Source organism: Herpailurus yagouaroundi, unplaced genomic scaffold (genome assembly GCF_014898765.1).
Source record: "Herpailurus yagouaroundi ecotype Mexico unplaced genomic scaffold, PumYag 218, whole genome shotgun sequence".
NCBI lineage: Eukaryota > Metazoa > Chordata > Mammalia > Carnivora > Felidae > Herpailurus > Herpailurus yagouaroundi.
Genome location: NW_024412449.1, coordinates 2030742 through 2048049, shown reverse-complemented (window position 1 = coordinate 2048049; position 17308 = coordinate 2030742). Strand labels below are relative to the sequence as shown.

The following is a 17308-nucleotide window of genomic DNA, read 5'->3' as shown; positions in this document are numbered from 1 at the left end:
GTAGTGTTAAATAAATGTTAGCTGTGGCTATGATTTCCATTTACTACTCCAAGGTATTTCCTTAAGCTTTTGCCATTGTATTTGATATTGTGAGTTAAAAGTGCCTCCCATAGTGACATGACATTTGGAATATATTCTTCCTTAGTGGAGATGTTGGTGGGCATTGGCTTTGAGCTGATTCCCGCTCCGGCCACCATCGCAGCTGCTGGGCTGGACGGGGCTGTAACGCATCCAGGCTGCCTCTCGTTTGGTTTTCAGAGTCCGATTTACAGGCTTCTGGTTTGTCCTTCTCTTTCCTGGCTGTTGTCCCTGCCCTGGCATCCGCAATAGAGGACAGACAAAAACATTTAGAGGAAGCAAAATTCTGTTCCACTTACTCGGTATCTGTTCCCTCACACAGAAAATACTGTAGGTTAGCAAAGAGTGATGAGGTAGAGATCATGCTTCCAACTGCATAGCAATGCGCCCAGCTCCAAAATACTACATTTACTGGAGTGATAGGTAAGCCAATACCAGGGTCGTTGGGGCACAGGTTGGGTTGTACTTGACTCTTCTACTTATCTCTAGACTTCAGCATTTCGATATGTTTGCTTTAGCTTCCTGAGAATTATAGTTGATGATCTGAGACTTCCTCTAAGTTTCATGTGATTTAACCAGACAGCTTTTATCCTTGAGGAGCCAGTATCACGGGTGTTCGTACTTGGTGTATGGACCTTATGATTATGATGTCCCTGTTTGTCTAACCCAATTCACTATGCCCTGTAGAGAATAACTTCGTGGCAAGAGCTCCCTGCTAGCGTCTTGGGAAGTGCTTTTTATTAACGGTCCATTTCGGCTTTAAAAATAAAATATAAAGGATTTTAATGAATTTAAGAAACAGTGCTGGTGTGATAATTACGATTTTAACCAGTGGTCTTTGGGGAGCTGGTGGGGAGGGAGGATGAAGAAAATTTAAAAAGAAAATCTTGGGGCATCTGGGGAGCTCCGTTGGTTGATCATCCGACTCTTGATTTGGGCTCAGGTCATGATCTCAGGGTCGTGGGATCGAGCGTCACGTCGGGCTCGGCACTGAGTGTGGAGCCTGCTTGAGATTCTCCCTCTCTTTCCCTCTGCCTCTCCTCTGCTCACGTGCGTGTGCTCTCTCTCAAAAATAAAAATAAAAAGCAAACCTTGAGTTATAAGTTGCCTGCGAACAGGAGTGGTATTTAAAATATTTATTAAACCATAAGGACATTGACACCAGGGAAAGCACTGGAGGCCCCGGGGTGTTCCAGGCACTTATCCTTCATGGGGATAGAGAGGAGGCCTGGGGGTTCTGGGAGAGGGGGGGCAGCCAAAGGGACAGGGCATTCCACGGGCTTGTACCACTGGCTCTTCACCAACTCGTATGGAAATATTTCAGTATTGTAGACAACCAGCTTGGCCCTACCGGGGAGGTATTGGTGGGGTTGGTGTGGATAGTACCAGCAGCATCCACATCCCCTTTGACAGGTGTTTAGAGGTGTTAGAGGGACCCCTTGCTTGTGGCTTCCTCTGTCTCACTGCTGAGGGGACTTCTGTTGTGCTGGCCTGTTGATCTCCCGGTAGGCGCTTGGAAAGTGTCACATAAGAATTTAGGGTTGTCTATTTGAGAAGCACCGAGATGCATTCCTTTATTCAGAAAATACCACAGCGTGACAGGCACAGTCCCAGTCTTCAAGGGTCCCCAGTCTGCACCAGTGGCTTCCATTTTTCCCTGCTCTTGTGGATTCTAGGAATCTGTCCATAGGAGATGATTACAAGGATGTTTGCCATAACAGTGAACAGTTGGGCAACATATGAATGCGCACCCGTGGGGAAATAGTCAAATAATAAGTATATCCACAACATGGGATACTATACGTCGTAAAAATCACGAATACAAAGAATGTTTCAGGACTCAGGAAAATGCTAAGTGTGAAATGAACCCAAGACTGTAGGGAATAATAGTAAATAGTATTGATGAGAATAACATTATTTATGCAAGAAGTACGTCAGAATGTGTTGTTAGCACTGACGACTGTTTGGTGGAGGACTATGGGTAAAGTTCGTTTTCTGTGCATATTTCCAGATGTTCCAGTTTTTTGGTCATCTGTGGGTATGAACTTTACGTTTAGAATAAATGTAATATTTTTAAAATCCAGTTTAAAGTTTTAAACTTAATGTCTAATCAGCAGCTGAGTATGCCGAATTGAAACTTGGAGAAACACATTTAGAGCTTGTGTCAATTGCCTATAAAGGAAGCTGCTGACTTAGTGGGATAAAAATAAGAGCCTAGGTCAGCCTCCTCGTGCGGGTGTACCCAGCTCCTCCAGGTTTCCAGACTGTGAGGGTTCAGAGAGGCCCTAATGGGCTTGTTGAAAAGCTCTACTTGGCTTCTCATTAATGTCCCTCCCCGAGTCGTGCGCTGCTCTGCCGGCTAACCTTGTCCGAAGGTTACCCGTGGCTCTCCAGGGCTCGGCTAATTTTAAACCCGGTCGGCCAGTGCGGTGGCGTGGCATCACACTGTGGAGACACGAACAGCTCCCTGGGAGACACAGCTGGGGAAAGATGAGCTGAGTCCTGGGTTTTTTCTCCTCCTCCTGTAAGTGACCAGGCACGCTGGACAAGCCAAAAGAGCTGGGCTAATAATGAGAGCTTTTATGGTTAAAAAAAAAAAAAAAATCAGGATTATTAAAGATCTTTTGCAGTGGCAGTGCCGGTTGGTAATTGCACGGTGTGATGTGTCCTGCATGAACTGTGTGAATTCTGACAGCCTGAGGAGGAACAAGCGGATGAGATCCTCTCTTCCGGGAATTAGACTGTTTCTAAAGACCGACTGAAACTGCTGTTAATTTCACTGTGTGTGTGTTAGTCTTCTAAACCTGCAGAACTCAGCCCCGGCTGCTAATAGGTTCCTTCTCTGAAGTTTTGGATGGGATTGGGAGAGGGCTATTTCTTAAAAAAAAAAAAAAAAAAAAATGAAGCACACAATCTGCCTGTCTGCGTGTTTACCAGCTGGGCTGGTTGCCACTGTGATTGCCATTTTAAAGTCCCTCCCCCGCCCCTTCCCCTTTAAGTATTTGCAATGGAGTCCTGTTCAGGGCACTGCTTGCCTTCATAATCCTCATAACCCTGCTATTTTAACTTGAAACATAGATCAATGACTATAAAATAAGGTCTTGTTGGAGAACCTTTCCTCAGGAAAACACACTTTTTTTTTTTTAAAGAAGATCTTAAAGAATCTATTTTTTTTTCCCCCTATTTGGATTTTTTTTTTTTTTTTTTTTTTTTTAATCTGCCTCCCTTTCAACACCTTCCTCCGGGGGATCTAATGTGCTGGGGCTTTCACAGCGGGCTCTCGCATGAGGGATTACAATGAGAAACCAAATCCGCCCCCGACACTGCCTGGCCTTGGGTTTTACCTGCCAGCTGGAGGAGGGCATTTCTTGTAACTAGGTCTGCACCCAACCCACCCTCTTATAAAACAGTTGCTAGGAGCGCATTACAGAAGCATGGTGTATGGAGTATACCCAGATGAAAGAACAGTGGACAGAGAATCAATAACCTGTTAACTCGCCACCGTGATTGAAGTTAACTTTATTTGAAGCACGCCGGCTGGGTCAGACCACATCAAGCCAGCAGTGTTCCTGCATGAGGGTAGCACGGGGGTGACTTTTGGTTTCATTTTGGGAAAAGGGAAAAAAAAAATGTGCGAATGCTTTTTATTAGCCTTTTCTTTCTTGAAGGTCTGTTCCTCCTTCAGCAGAGTTAATTAGCTTTGTCATGTTTGGATTTAGTTTTGAGAAAATTAAAGCTGAGTAATATCAGGGATTTGTTGAATGGGAATACTTGTTAAAACCTTCACTGACCCCAATCTGACTTTTATAAAAGACGCAAACTAAATAAGAAAAATAAATAAATAAAAATCCGCGCCCCCCCCCCAATCTCTTGCCCTAAAATAATGTTTTTAAAAGCACGTTTAAAGTAGTTAAGCAGAATATAAATATAAGCTGCTCTGGATGGGACACTAAGTGAATGAGTTATTGTAGGGGCTGTAGTGGTTATGTGAAGAGCGTAGTTGTGAATTTAAAGTATATTTCTTAAAACCCAGTTCCTCTTTGACTCAAACTCAAATGTCTGCTTTTTGTTGTTGTTGTTGTTGTTGTTGTTGTTGTGTGTGTGTGTGTGTGTGTGTGTGTGTGTGTGTGTGTGTGTTTCTCCTGGGCTTCTCTTTCTGCACTTGGCCTGCTCGCTGACTGTGCAGGCCCGCTGTTATTTTGCGGTAACCTGACACTTTGGCCTGCCGACTGCAGCCCCCAGGCCCCCGGAGGGGGACTGGCTGTGAGCTGAGAAGGCTGGAACCTGTGTCCCACATGGAGCAGCTGTGGCAGGGCTGGGGCTCAGGGATCGGAGCAGGGATCCCACAGACCTGGGAGGGGGGCCTGTGTGTCATCAGTTAAGACCTCGGGTTGTGGCTCATTAGGTAACAGGCCCTACCTTGAAGGGGGTTCAGCAGAGTTGATGTTGAGACTAAAGGCTAGCTCATCAGGGCCTTTGGAGATTGGAGGAAGGTTTTTCAAGCCAGTGACTTTTTAATTTTGTTCTGTGGGTTTGGTCTAGAGTATGCCCGAGGCTGTCTTTGTGACTCCTTAGACAAGGATGAATTTCTTAATAGTCATAAAAACTGTATTAATATTTTATGTTAAACTAAATCAGGCAATTATTTATTGAGCCGGGGTGGGGATGAGGTGTAGAGATGAATGGGGCAGAGTCCCTGGCTTATGAAATGTCTGTAGTATAGCAGGCAAGACAGATATATAAGCAGTAATTATTCATTAGAGCTATATACATTTGTTCAGCAATTACGTTGAGAACCTGCAGTGTGTCAGCCACAGTTCTAAGATGTGTGTGTGCTCATACCCACTAATCTGTAAGCCTGCAGATAATGATAAATAACGTACGTAATGACTGCCGATGATTGAGACACCCGTACTTTACATCCACCCATCATCTTTACAACAGGTAGGTAGTGCTAATTCTCATTGGCACAGAAGGGGGATAAAAACACCGGGACACAGCTAAAAAGTGGAGAACTCAAAATTCAAACTCTTTGGTATTCCAAAACCCTAGGTACTCTTTATATATATTTCACTGCTTTGATATATAGATATATAGGCTCTCCAGATGCACAGTGTAGTCCCTGCAGCTCTAGGGGTACCCATGAACGAAAACATGTAGCAGACATTTTTTTGGAGTTCCAGAAACTTGTCTGGTGTTGAGAGATGATATAGGAATGCCAAGGAACTTACCGATTAGCTGGGAGACTGTATCTTAAGAGACATTATGGTGAAGCATGCATGTGTGGGGGTTGGAAGTTTATTTGAGGTGCTCTGGGGACACAGATGTGACTTCTCTGAGTGGAGACATCTGCTAAGGCAGATTGAGAGAGGTTGGTAGTTTTGGTCTTGAAAGGACCAATAGGTATTCATTAGGCAGAACGGCTGGTGAAGGAAGCACCAGGGCAGAGGGACCCAGGTGGCGGAAGGATTGAAGCAGGCGGCCCGCCGTATCTGGGCACCACGGAGCAGTCACGTGGTCGGAATGGGAGCAGGCTGCAGCTAGGTGGTTCAGGCCACGGGTGCCCCTGTTATGCACTTGGGTTCTGGAGTGGGTGGGGATCTGCTGAAAGATTTTGAATGAGCATATGATGAAAGTCATATTTGCATTTTGGGAGCACAGGAGAGACTTGGTAAAAAAAAAAAAAAACAAACAAAACATTTCCTGGGCCTCTGATTCAGTACTTCTGGCATCAGAGCTGGGATCATATTTTTAAGAAGCCGCCTATGTCGTCTCGACCTATATCCAGAGCTGGGAGCCGGCCAGAACCAGGTTGTCAGGAGTGGTAGCGGTTTGGGGACATAGGCAACTGCCGTGACACAAGAGCAGAGTCGAAGGGGATGGAGGGGAGCGGAGGGCATGCAGCTGAGGGATTGGGGGGCTGAGTGGACACTCTTGGGATTCAGTTGCATCAGAAAGGGTGGGGGGAGCGTGGGATGGTGGCCCCCGCCGTGGGTGCTGTACTCCCGTGAGTCGCGGAGCCTCTCTGAGGGGGCTCTGCGATTGGGTCCCCTCACCAAGGACCTGGAAAATCTCTTCGGGTTTCCTGGCTGCTTTTAGAGACAGACCCTCAGTGCAGAGACATGGCGTCGAAGGTGTCAGCACCCAGTCGGCCCGGTCTGTGCGTATGTGAGGGTTTGGGTTTGTTTGGCTTGCTTTTGGGCCGTTTAGGCGAATCCTGCATGCTGAATCCATCCACATCAGTCAGTTGGACTGATGGGGAATCAACACCATGAACGTTGGAGAAAGGGAGAGCCCGAGACAGAGGGAGGGCTGTAGTGCCATTCCACAGGTGGAATCCGCAGTGGATTCGGGTTCGAGGAGAGGAGTTGAAGGCCGGCGTTCCGTGTTCCTCTATCAGGGTAGCAGATTGTGTTGGAAGAAGAAGAGATCCTGGACAGAAATATAAGCCCAGCCCCCTTAATTTTCTTCTGAAGAAAGAAGAAATCCTTGGGTGTGTGTGTGTATGAGTGTGTGTTGGGGAGCTGCAGAAATGTAGACTGAATCCATTTCTGGCCTTTTGCCTCCTTTACTTGGTACTGGGGACTCGCTGGCAGGGTGGGAGGGGGAGGCAGGAGTCTGGTGGCACGCCCTCTTTCAGAGCCTCCTGGGCCACGCGGAAGTGAAGGCACAGGGAGGCCGGATTCCAGAATTGGGTGCCTCAGCCTTTCTCAGTCTGTGCTTCTCGTTGCCTGGGGGTCTTGTCCCGCTGTGTGTCCTTGAAGTGTTTGTGGACCGCTTGCATGCTTAGAGCTGGTTGGTGCTGTGCACACAGTAGGTGCTCACGTAGCATCTGACTTTTTTGAATGAGTGGCTTATTGTCTAAAGGGGGAATACTCGCTTATCCTGCCTGAGCCAGTTTCCAGCCAGAGTGCCAAGACTAGTGCTCCTGCTGAAGTTGAACTGGGTGTGAGGCAAGGACCAGGTTTACATTTGGAGGATAGGGATGTGGGCAAGGGTGGGGCTTTAATTGGTCTCTGAATTTGCATCCCTCTCAGTAGAAGACCTGTTTTGCAGCTGCTCCATCACTGTGTCCTCATTACATGGCACATTGCGTCTCTCATTTGAAGAGTGGGGATTCCATTATGTCAGTAACACTGGGACCAGCGGACATTTGGGTCCACTGTTGTCTTTGGTCGTATGTCTTCGGTCAGATTATACATTCATTCCTGTGGGCATTAGCTGGTGTTTGCATGTTGGCCATTCTCAGATGTATGTCTGTGTGAGCACAGCAGCTTAGTCCCCGTGCTGGTTTGGGGGTGACTGTGCTGTCGGCACACAGCCCTCTTTGGGGACCAGGGGAATAATGCAGGGTGCTTGAAGACAAAGTCTAATGAGCAGTAATTGAAGATCCGAGTGGAGTTCATCTGGTAGCTCTGGGCTGTTTAAACAAACACATCTGTTTATACTGTCGTTAAAAACACCTCTATGAATTTGGAATGCTTCAGGGATGGAACACTTGAAGTTACCTAGAGAACTGTTCTGGCCTTGGACCACACTGAAAATGCTTTTGATTAAAAAATTCTGATTGCAAATTTATAAAATTATCTGTTCTTCATCCTTTATTCTCCCAAGCAGATAACACACTCGTGCGTGCACGCGCGCGCGCGCGCACACACACACACACACACACACACACACACACACCCCTTCCTGAGTGGCTTGCACACTCCTGATGTTGCTGGTATTTTCTTGTTAGCCGCTGTATGCAATAGCCCAGCCCTTTGGTCACGGTGTGCGAGGGGCCCTGTGTGATCCGGTTCAGCTTCGTGTTTTAAGCCCTGCTCCAGCCTTTCTGCTTTCTTGCTTTGCCCTTCTGTCAGCACATCCCATGCACGGACACTCTTCTTGGGCCCCCCTGAACCCTGCTTGTAATTGGCCTGGTAAGTCCTGTTTAGACTTCCACAGCAGTCTGAACCTCCCCTCCTGTGACCCTCTGGTTGACCCGAGAGACGGGATCAGCTCCTGGATCTGTGCCCCAATAGCACTTGGTTCATTCCGCCTCTGACATCCTGTATCCATTCCTTGTTCATTCATTCCTTCACCCATGGACTCATTGTTTTAGACCTTCATTCAGTCATCATTTTGGAGGAGGAGTTACTGTGTGCCAGGCGTTCTGTTAAATGCCAGGGGCAGGAAGATGACTAAAGGCACGGACCTAAGCCTTAAAGATCTCACACACCTGCAAAGGCGGCAGACACGTAAATCCTTCCTGTGCAGTGAGTGAGGCAAGTTCATTTGTCCTGGCGAGCCAAAGGCCTTCCCGGCTTCTGGCAGAAAATGAGGGAGGGGTCGGACAGCCTCCCAGAGGAGAGGCTTGAAGTCAGGAAGGATTATGAACTTCGATATCTGTCTCCCAGCTGGAAGGCTGCTCCTTGAAGGCAGGGAGGGTAGCATATTTATTTATCTCTGTTTCTGTAGTGCCTGGCACGTGATGGGGGACATGGGAGCGGGCTATGAGAAAACAGAAGTACTTTCCGCTTTGTGTTTCTACCCTCTTTGAGTTCAGAATGAATTTAAGGCGGCTTGCAAGGCTGTAAAATGGCATTAATTAAAAGGGAAATGCAGGAAAGAAGAAAGGGATGGTGTAGAGGTAAGGCCCTGTAGTGGATCTGCGAATGAAACTAAACTTGCTAACAACCTCTGTGGCTTCTCTGAGGGGCCTGCCGGTGTGGCTCAGGGCAGTCTGCGGCTGGCGAGTAAAGCCAAGGCCTAGTCCGTTGACCACAACGTGAAAAACCAAACCAGACAAACACACGTTGTCTTGTTCGTCATCGAACTTACCTTTGGGATCTCTGTAAAGAGCAATCCGTGAGATATGATGAAGGACACCTTCACCTTCTTGGAGTAAATCCAGTGACTAATTCTTGGGATGTTCCTTTGTATGCTGATGGCGCTGCATAAAAGCGTAATTCGGTAAAAGCAGTTTACCGAGAGCTCCTGGAATACGCTTGTCTCTAACGTAACTGTGGAATCAGAAAGGTTAGTTGTAGCTGCCCTTCTGCCGTGTTCCGCTTTTATGCAGTCCCCTAATGCCACATGCCACTGTCCGAGGTCCTAGAGGGCTCAGGGGCTCAATTTCTGCTTCCAGGGAGTTTCAGGATTGTGTTTTGGGCTCCAGATACTCCCGTATGATTTGGGATGAGGATCTGTATGCTTAGATCCCTTCGAAATGGCTATTGAAAAGTGGATTGGCCAGACCCAACACCCCCACAAAAAAGGGATATCCTGATTTTTGATGGTTGAGGGGCTGGAAAAGGACAACATGTGTTGTGTTGAATTGTGTCCTTGGTTTCCTGAAGGTGACAGGGAAGAGTAGTTTTTTTTTCTGGAGCCCAGAGTTTGGATCTTACATTGTGAGTACTGAGGAGGTCCATAGGGGTCTGTTGGATCTTTAGAGAGCATTTCAATGCCAGCGTACCCCGTACAAGAACTGGAGCAGAGCTTGGACTTCACAGTTCAGCACTTTAAAGTTTATTGATTTGTTTGGAGATAGAACCAGCAGCAAAAGGGCAGAGAGAGAGGGGGACGGAGGATCCAAAGCAGGGGTTATGTGCTGACAGCAGAGAGATCGACGCGGGGCTGGAACTCAGGAACTGTGAGATCATGACCCGAGCCGAAGTTGGACGCTTTACCAACTGAGCCACCCAGGCGCCCCCACAGTTCAGCACTCTGAAATGCCAGCTTTGTTCAGTTGTTCTTGTTGATGGACTTCTGGCCCAATCAGAAGGGAACTGTGGATTTACCCAGTCCTTCTGTCTCCTTGCATACTGTGTAAATGATCCTGGGTAGACATGGGCTCTGCTGGAATGAGAGAAGCACCCTAAGTCATAGGAGCTGGAGAAGGTGGCCCGGGACCATTTCTGTAGGTGGACTAGGGAGGGCTGTTCCTGATGATGCAGTAGAATTCGAACTCCACATCAGCCAGAGGAACTGCATCTGGGCAGGTCAGCTGTTGGGACTCAGTCAGCCCAGAGCCAACATATCATTAAGTTGGCTGGCAGCAAGCTGTGTAACACTGCGTCCCCATGGCCTTTTGTAAGAAGGGTGACACCCCAGTTGTGACCTACAGACTTGCCACCCAGGGCGCAGCACTCTGCTTGTACGAGGCTCATTTGTAGGCACTCTTCCTGGTATGAGACTGAGATGGGCCGTTTGAAATGCTCGCCATCGGGTTTGACCAAGCACAGCGTATGTACCTCCCTGCTGTGTTGGTTTCTTTTAAAATACAAACTGTCTCCTTTTGATTTTTTTTTTTTTAATTTGTATTCATTGCCATTTAAAACGAGAAGGCATCACAGTAATCTGATGGTGAACCTCACCAACTAAGAAAGTAATAGTATCTGTAACTTAGTGACTAAGGAATATTCTTTTTGTGGTGTTTGTTTTCTTTGTTTTAAAGAATTGTTGCGGGGGCGCCTGGGTGGCTCAGTCGGTTAAGTGTCCGACTTCGGCTCAGGTCATGGTCTCACGGTTCGTGAGTTCGAGCTGCGCGTCGGGCTCTGTGCTGACAGCTCGGAGCCTGGAGCCTGCTTTGGATTCTGTGTCACCTTCTCTCTCTGCCCCTCCCCTACTCGCGCTCTGTCTCACTCTGTCTCTCAAAAATAAATAAATGTAATAAAAAAATTAAAAAAAAAAAGAATCACTGGGATTGCTCTGTCCACCTCAAATATATGTTCACTTTACCGACCTATGGGAATCGAAGGGTTTTCTTGGACTGTTACCCCTGGGAAAGGTCGTAAGAATTTTCCTTTTGAATGCTCACTGAGCGCTACTTAAAAGCTAACTCTTGAGGCATTTTTTTTTCTCTTAAAGCAGGAAAGAAACTTCTGTTTCTGCCTTTGAAATGTGTTAAGTAGTCGACCTCCTGGGGCCCCATGGCTCAGGCTGTGGACCATGCCATCCAGCTCCTGCCTCGCATATGAGTGCACTGTCTTGATGTCAGGTTTTCACTTTGGAATGCTCAGATTGGATAGACTGCTTGGCTTTAGGTCTGTGGCCTAGTTCCTTTTGAAGGTGTCTTGGGATGAAACAGAGCAGTGATTCGTTTGACTGGTAGTGGCGGGAGGAGAAAGGGAGAGGCAAGAATTTCTGTTCTCCAAACTGAGGGTTGATGGGGGGTGGGAGGGAGGGGAGGGTGGTGATGGGTATTGAGGAGGGCACCTTTTTCGATGCGCACTGGGTGTTGTATGGAAACCAATTTGACAATAAACTTCATATATTGGAAAAAAAAAAAGAATTTCCGTTCTCACTGGCTAACAGATTACTTAAGGGGATGGGAAAGGTGATGCCACTAAAGGCTGGTAATACAGAGCTGCATGGCATGAAGTCCATCGAAGCCTTTCTTGAACTGTCACCTGGGCAGGTACTTGGGGCTGATGGAGCCGGAGAATTAATCAGAGAAACTCAGGAGGGTAATGCTAAAGTCCTCCCGTGGGGTGCTCAGCATCGTGGTCTTGGTGAAGAGGCATTGGCTTGTTGACGGATCCTGTTGATATGGAAGTGATGTTTGCAAATGAGAAGGAGTAATTATCCACTCCTTCCTGCTGAAATTAGCATCTGTTGGCAGTTGAAGTCTATGACACCAAGGCTCACTGGCTGCTAATGGCTTTATGTTCTTAGCGTTGTCATTTCCTGAACGTTCTGCTCAGACAAGGACTTAACGTTCTGCAGCTCCATGTCTCTGGAGGTTGCCTCCAAAATCCAGTCTGTCAGGCTTCGCTTGCATTTCTCGGGCTACTTGTTGGCAGGTTTGGCTAGTGTCTACAATGATGGGAAACTAGTAACTTGTCCCACCTTACGTATGCAAAGTGATGAACCATCATGAGTGCCTGACATTCCTACCAACTACCTGGGGAGGTGAGTCAGTATCATCACCACTCATTAGGAATTAATTAGACTGTGCTTGCAGGTGTCAGTTGGAGACAGGGCTGAGCCTTCGGCACTGCCTACATTCTCTCCCTTGGAAATCCAGCCTCCAACTCACTGTCTAGTGAAGGTGTAGTTGAGTCTGATATTCCCAGGGAAGGTGCGCTGTGTCTGGCAAAATGACTCCTGGATTCAGATTTTCATTAATATAGGACTTTAGTCAACTTAGTTAGGTCTCTGGACCTCATAAGGTGGAGATAATACCCGATAGGAGTAGGGCAGTGATGAAATAAGATACTGTAGGTCAGAGCTTCTGGCATTGTGCTTGAAACGTGGTTCATTGGGAGAAGGTTGAATTTGGATTTGAGGTACCAGTTCACTTTGGAAGTAAAGAATCTTTTTTTCCTAGTCTTTTATTGGAGGGCAGCTTTTCTCTTATGAGGAAAATCTGGGCTGTCACTAAGATCACAGTGACCAAGAGTGATTCTCTTTCTTTAAATGGCTCTCAGCTTTGCCTACGTCCACATTCTTCTGAACTCATAGAAATCTTCCTTAGCATTCCTTTCAGTGCCACTCCTTAATGTTCCTTTTTCATTCACCCGCTCACTCAAATTTGCTTTGTTACCATTTTTCATTTCTTCAGATTTCTTCCTTGGCCACCTCTTGGGTTCTGGCCTTCACATCCTCGCCACTTTGCCTCTCTTATGACTTTTCTCATAGCTGCTGTTGTCTGGTTCTATCTTCTCTAGGGGCCAGAAGAAAAGAGAATGAGAGAGGGTAAAATATTGTATCTCAGAAATTTCCATTCCACTCAAAATAATGTTTGTTCATCGAAGCAGGAGTTTACCTTCTAGAGGACCCAAACCATATTTGTGTCTTTAACACAGAAGGGCAGTCAGTTGTCAGTAATTGTGATTAATAATTAATAAATTGGGTTAGATAGTCAACTCTTGTCTATCTCAACTGTGCCTGTCTTAAGTCTGTTCTCTTACATCTTCGAAATTGGGTGATTTTCTCTGGGACTCTTCTCCTTAGAACCTTGACCAGATCAGGGTGAGGGATGGGAAAGGGACCAAAGCTCTCGCCCTTCATGTGGAAAGCTTGGGTGATAAGTTCATTCACATTGATGTCAAAGAATGTTCACGTCATCCGGTTGTTGGTTCATTCTTTCACTGAGCATTATTCCACATACTGTGCTAGCACTGGGGATCCCGTGATGAGTGTAAAAGTCCCTGCCCTCAAGGAGATTGGAGGATCGCTGGGGTGCAATAACAAATCAACTTACCAAGTTTTATTATAGGTAGAGTCGATGGGAACACAAGGTAGTGTTGTGTTGGCCTTAGTTGGCCTTCAGTGTTAATGACGGAAACTGATGTACATGGGGGTTGACCAGTGCCCTGTCTTCCTGGGTTACTCAGGTGGAGATAGAGTCCTAATGCCCAATCCATCCTTTTTCTGGTTGCCTCGTAGAGTACTGAGACATTGCCTAACAGAAGCTGTATGGATTTTTGTGACCCTCATGTTCAGTGGCGTTTCATTAATCAGGAGGGTTATTTAAAACTAACCCCTTTATTTAAGAGCTCTTAAATCACCTGTAAGGGGGTGACGTGCTTACATTATGAGAGACCCATAGAAATTAAGATACAGGGAGCAACAGAATACTGTGCCCTAGGTCATACCCTTGTGAATACGTCCCTTGAATGGAGTCAATGTCAGAAGCACCTGCATTTGACTGTCTCACCCCTTTCTTTGCCCACACTTTTAGATTAAAATGTGAATTAGTTAACTGTATATATGCTATCACTTCACTGTAATCCTATCACCTTTCTTGAAGTGTCAGTGGGTAATTATGGAAGAACGGTCCATTTAGGGAGTGTAGCTGTTGGGGCAGTTAACAGGAATATTTAGGTCCTGGGTAACATTTATTATAGTGTGGCCAAGGAGACTTTTAGGAACAAAATGAGCTTTTAGAAAAGTGTTAATGATGGAAACGGAGGCACACAGAGGCTACATGGTACACAATATATCTCCCTAAGTCTCTACAACAGTCCTGCGGGAGTAGAGTCCTTCTATCCCTTCATGATTTTTCTGTGTTGGGATTGAACTTAAATTTATGTCCATTTGTAGGTTAAACCCTGAGCTTCTACGAGATGAACTAATTTAGTCTGGGTGTTGTGGCTGGTGGATGAGCCAGGTTTACAAGCCAGGTCAGGTTGAGTCTTAATACCACGTGTTCCCTCTCCAGCCCCCCATCCTGGGCTTTTCTTCATTTCCTGAGTTGAGTGAAAGTTGACTCCCTTGCTCAAAGGATGTATGAGCTGGTGAGGATGTAAGCCCTGGCACAGATACTCTCTGCTCAACTCATTTGACTAGAGCTTGTTGTTGGTAATAAGCGGGCATTTGCTGCTATACATTCAGGGGCCACGTAGATTGTGTGGTAGTTTACCGATTCCACACATGCTTAGGATATTCCTAATGTGTGACTGACACTCGCAGAGCCACTGGACACACGCTTCCAGGATGAGGTGGATTTTGAGCTGGGCTGGAAGGGACCTGAGGGATAGAATGCCAGGATGGTTATTTCGGTATCCAGTATGGGAGCTTTTCTCAGCCAGCCCCAGTCTTGTGATCGGAAACTCTCTGCCCAGACAGGGCCTCATCTTACAATTGGGTTGTAAAACCAAGGGCCTGTAGAACTCTGTGGATTATGTATGTGGTAGCTTCTGGGGCTATGTTCTGGCCCTTGTCCAGAGTAGGTAATTCCATCCTGCTGAGCTCCGGTTGACCAAATTGCAAGAGCCTGGACACAGCGTTCTTCCCTTTGCAGTAAATGAATAAAAACCTGAGAGCATTTAGAGCGCTGCCTGTATTGACTAAGTGGATGGGTCAGTTAATGCTAGCTAATGTTGCATGCCCTAACCAAGGACTAGGGAGTTTTAGCTTTAGAGGTAACTTGAAGGGGTTGTCCGCCCGACTCTGCTGCCTGTCTTTACGGCACTTCCCTCCTTGTGGAACAGTTCAACTAGCTGGAAAATTTTCCGTACGTTGAGCCAGAATCTTCTTTGGAACTTCTACAGAATGGGTCTACACCCTTCCCATGTGGCAACTCTTAGAGGTTGTTCAATGTCTACGGACACTGAGCTTGACGGTTATGATTCAGAAAGATCTTACCAGCTTTGAGCCATGCCCTAAGGGTAAAAATAATGGAATTTAATAGGAATAAATATAAACTCCCGTTTTTAGCTCCGAAGCCAGTTGCACAAGAGAGGAAATTCAGGAGCAGCACTTGGGAGCTTGGAGGTTTTATGAATCATAGGTTTATGAATCTGAGTGTCATTTATGAAGGGTTGTGGACAAACTGGGATGCATTTATGAGGGCTGGGCAGAGGGACAATGTGAATTATGCCTAGTCTGGAACGTAATCAGGAGGCTGGGGGCTGTTCCAGCCATACCTCAATGGGTGTTTGTTGGGGGGGGGGGAGGGTTGCTCCATTTCTGTCCCTTGAGGGATAGACCCTCAGGGGATGAATAGGTAGAAGTTAACTGGGTTTTAGCCTCCCAGATGGAAGAATCTCAGCACATCAGTACAAAGGAAGTGGTATTGGGGAGGGAGTGGGTTCCTTGCCATTGGGGATGTTCAAGTGCAGACCGCGTGACCAGCTGATGGAAGAGTTAGAGAAGATGTCAAGCATAGGATCAGGGGGTGTCGCTGTATTTTGGCCTGGAGACTCTGTGGCTCTCACTCACATGGTGGTGTTCTCCTTAGGCAAGTCACGCTCCCCGGTCCCTCAGCAGGCCCTCACTGTCCTGGATTCTATCCCTCCACCATCGTGGTTGCATGCTGGGCACATCACCTGTTCATCCTACGGTGAGGCTCCCTGCAGTGAATTCATACTGCTGGGAGCTGCCCAGAGCCCGGAGGGACTGGCCTGTGTTTTTTTGTGCCGTTCGTTTTGTTTTGTTCTATTTTGGGGTCAGGTAGAGAAGGAGAAGGCGGGCTGGCCGCTACCTCAAAATGTTTGCTCATATTCTCCTACTTCTTCCGAGAAAGTGCTTTGGAGGTGGAAGCGACTGTTGGGTAGAGTAGTACAGGTCAGCCTGAGTTTTGTAAGACTCCTAAATCCCAACCAAAAAAAATATAATAATTTGAGAATTCGAAAAGCCCACACTGGAGGCATCATGGAGTTCATCTGCAGGTCAATCACAAGACCTTTTCTTGTGGCAGAGTTTATGCCTCAACGTTTGGCAGGTTTTAAAGTCCTGTGTTAACGCACACGTGTTGGTAAGACGTGGTAGATATTTTGCTGACAAGCTCCTTGAGTGATGGGTCAATGGCAGCATTTAAAGGCAGACAACCTGAGGGTTTCTTTTATCCAGGTGCTGCTAGATCCAAAAAGCTGTCAGGCTAAGAAGCCAAATGCACCCACCAGTTACACCATTAATTGTGTCATGTTCACATGCCCCTGAGTTTCTGCACCTGGGATCTGTTGATCTATGCAGCTGGGGGAGGGCAGGTGAGAGGGGATGCAGTTGGGAGCGAGAAGGAAAGAAGACAGGTTGCTTGCTCTCAGGGGACTGCCCCGGAACGCCGAACAGGTCCCCTGCGCCTGGTGGGGCCACCGGCATCTGCTGCCCCTCTGGCCGCCTCTGTTGTAATATCGTGTGGACTTGAGGTGTGGAGGTGGATGGGATGGTGGTCACACCGAGCTGTCCCTGCTCCGGTCCTGTGCCTCCCTTCTTCGATCCATCCCCAGGCGCATTTCTTCTTCCCTTTTGGGGAAGCCTTTGAATTGATGATCTGATGCCTCTTCGACAAAGGAATATCGATATGTTAGTGTGCAGACGGCAGGGGGTACTGGATTAGATCATTTTCACATTGGTGTTTGTGCCAGTTTGACGTTTGTTTGGAAAGCTTATCCCATTATGACCATAGGTTACATGCATAATTTAAGGGGAATAAATCTTTGAGAAAAATTTCTGGTGCTTCTGTAATCTTCAGTGCTACAGAAGAATAAATGAAAAGACTCCCTATGGTTCTCATGTGATCAGAAATTCCAAGCAGGCTACCAGATGAAGTGCCCCGTGTAGGTGTAAAAACATTTCTGCAAATGTGCAGGCCACTTGTTGAGGTCGCAGGGGAGGCGAGGGCAGGGGCGTCTTGGTCCCTGCTGCAGGGTTACAGTCTAGAAGCTGAGAGAGGCCAAGTGAGCTGAGCGTATAGGGCAAAAGCCCCGCAGAGAAATGCTGTACAGAAGCAGATACAGGGCAGTTGGCATTGGTTTTAGTGGAATGAGTATTTAGGATGACAGTAATCTCCTCCTTC

General features: G+C 47.0%; 1 protein-coding gene across 10 annotated transcripts in view; it reads left to right on the top strand.

The window, feature by feature from the left end:
- The window catches only part of TEAD1 (TEA domain transcription factor 1), a 269913-nt gene that overhangs the window by 68325 nt on the left and 184280 nt on the right, over positions 1-17308 (top strand). Inside the window, exon 1 of one of the 10 annotated variants that reach the window (XM_040456830.1) lies at positions 2579-2602. The exons of the other annotated variants lie outside the window; for them this stretch is intronic. The gene's annotated coding sequence lies outside the window, so the exon portion shown is untranslated. Of the gene's footprint in view, positions 1-2578; positions 2603-17308 lie in introns of those variants that run through there. 10 annotated transcript variants of the gene reach the window in all.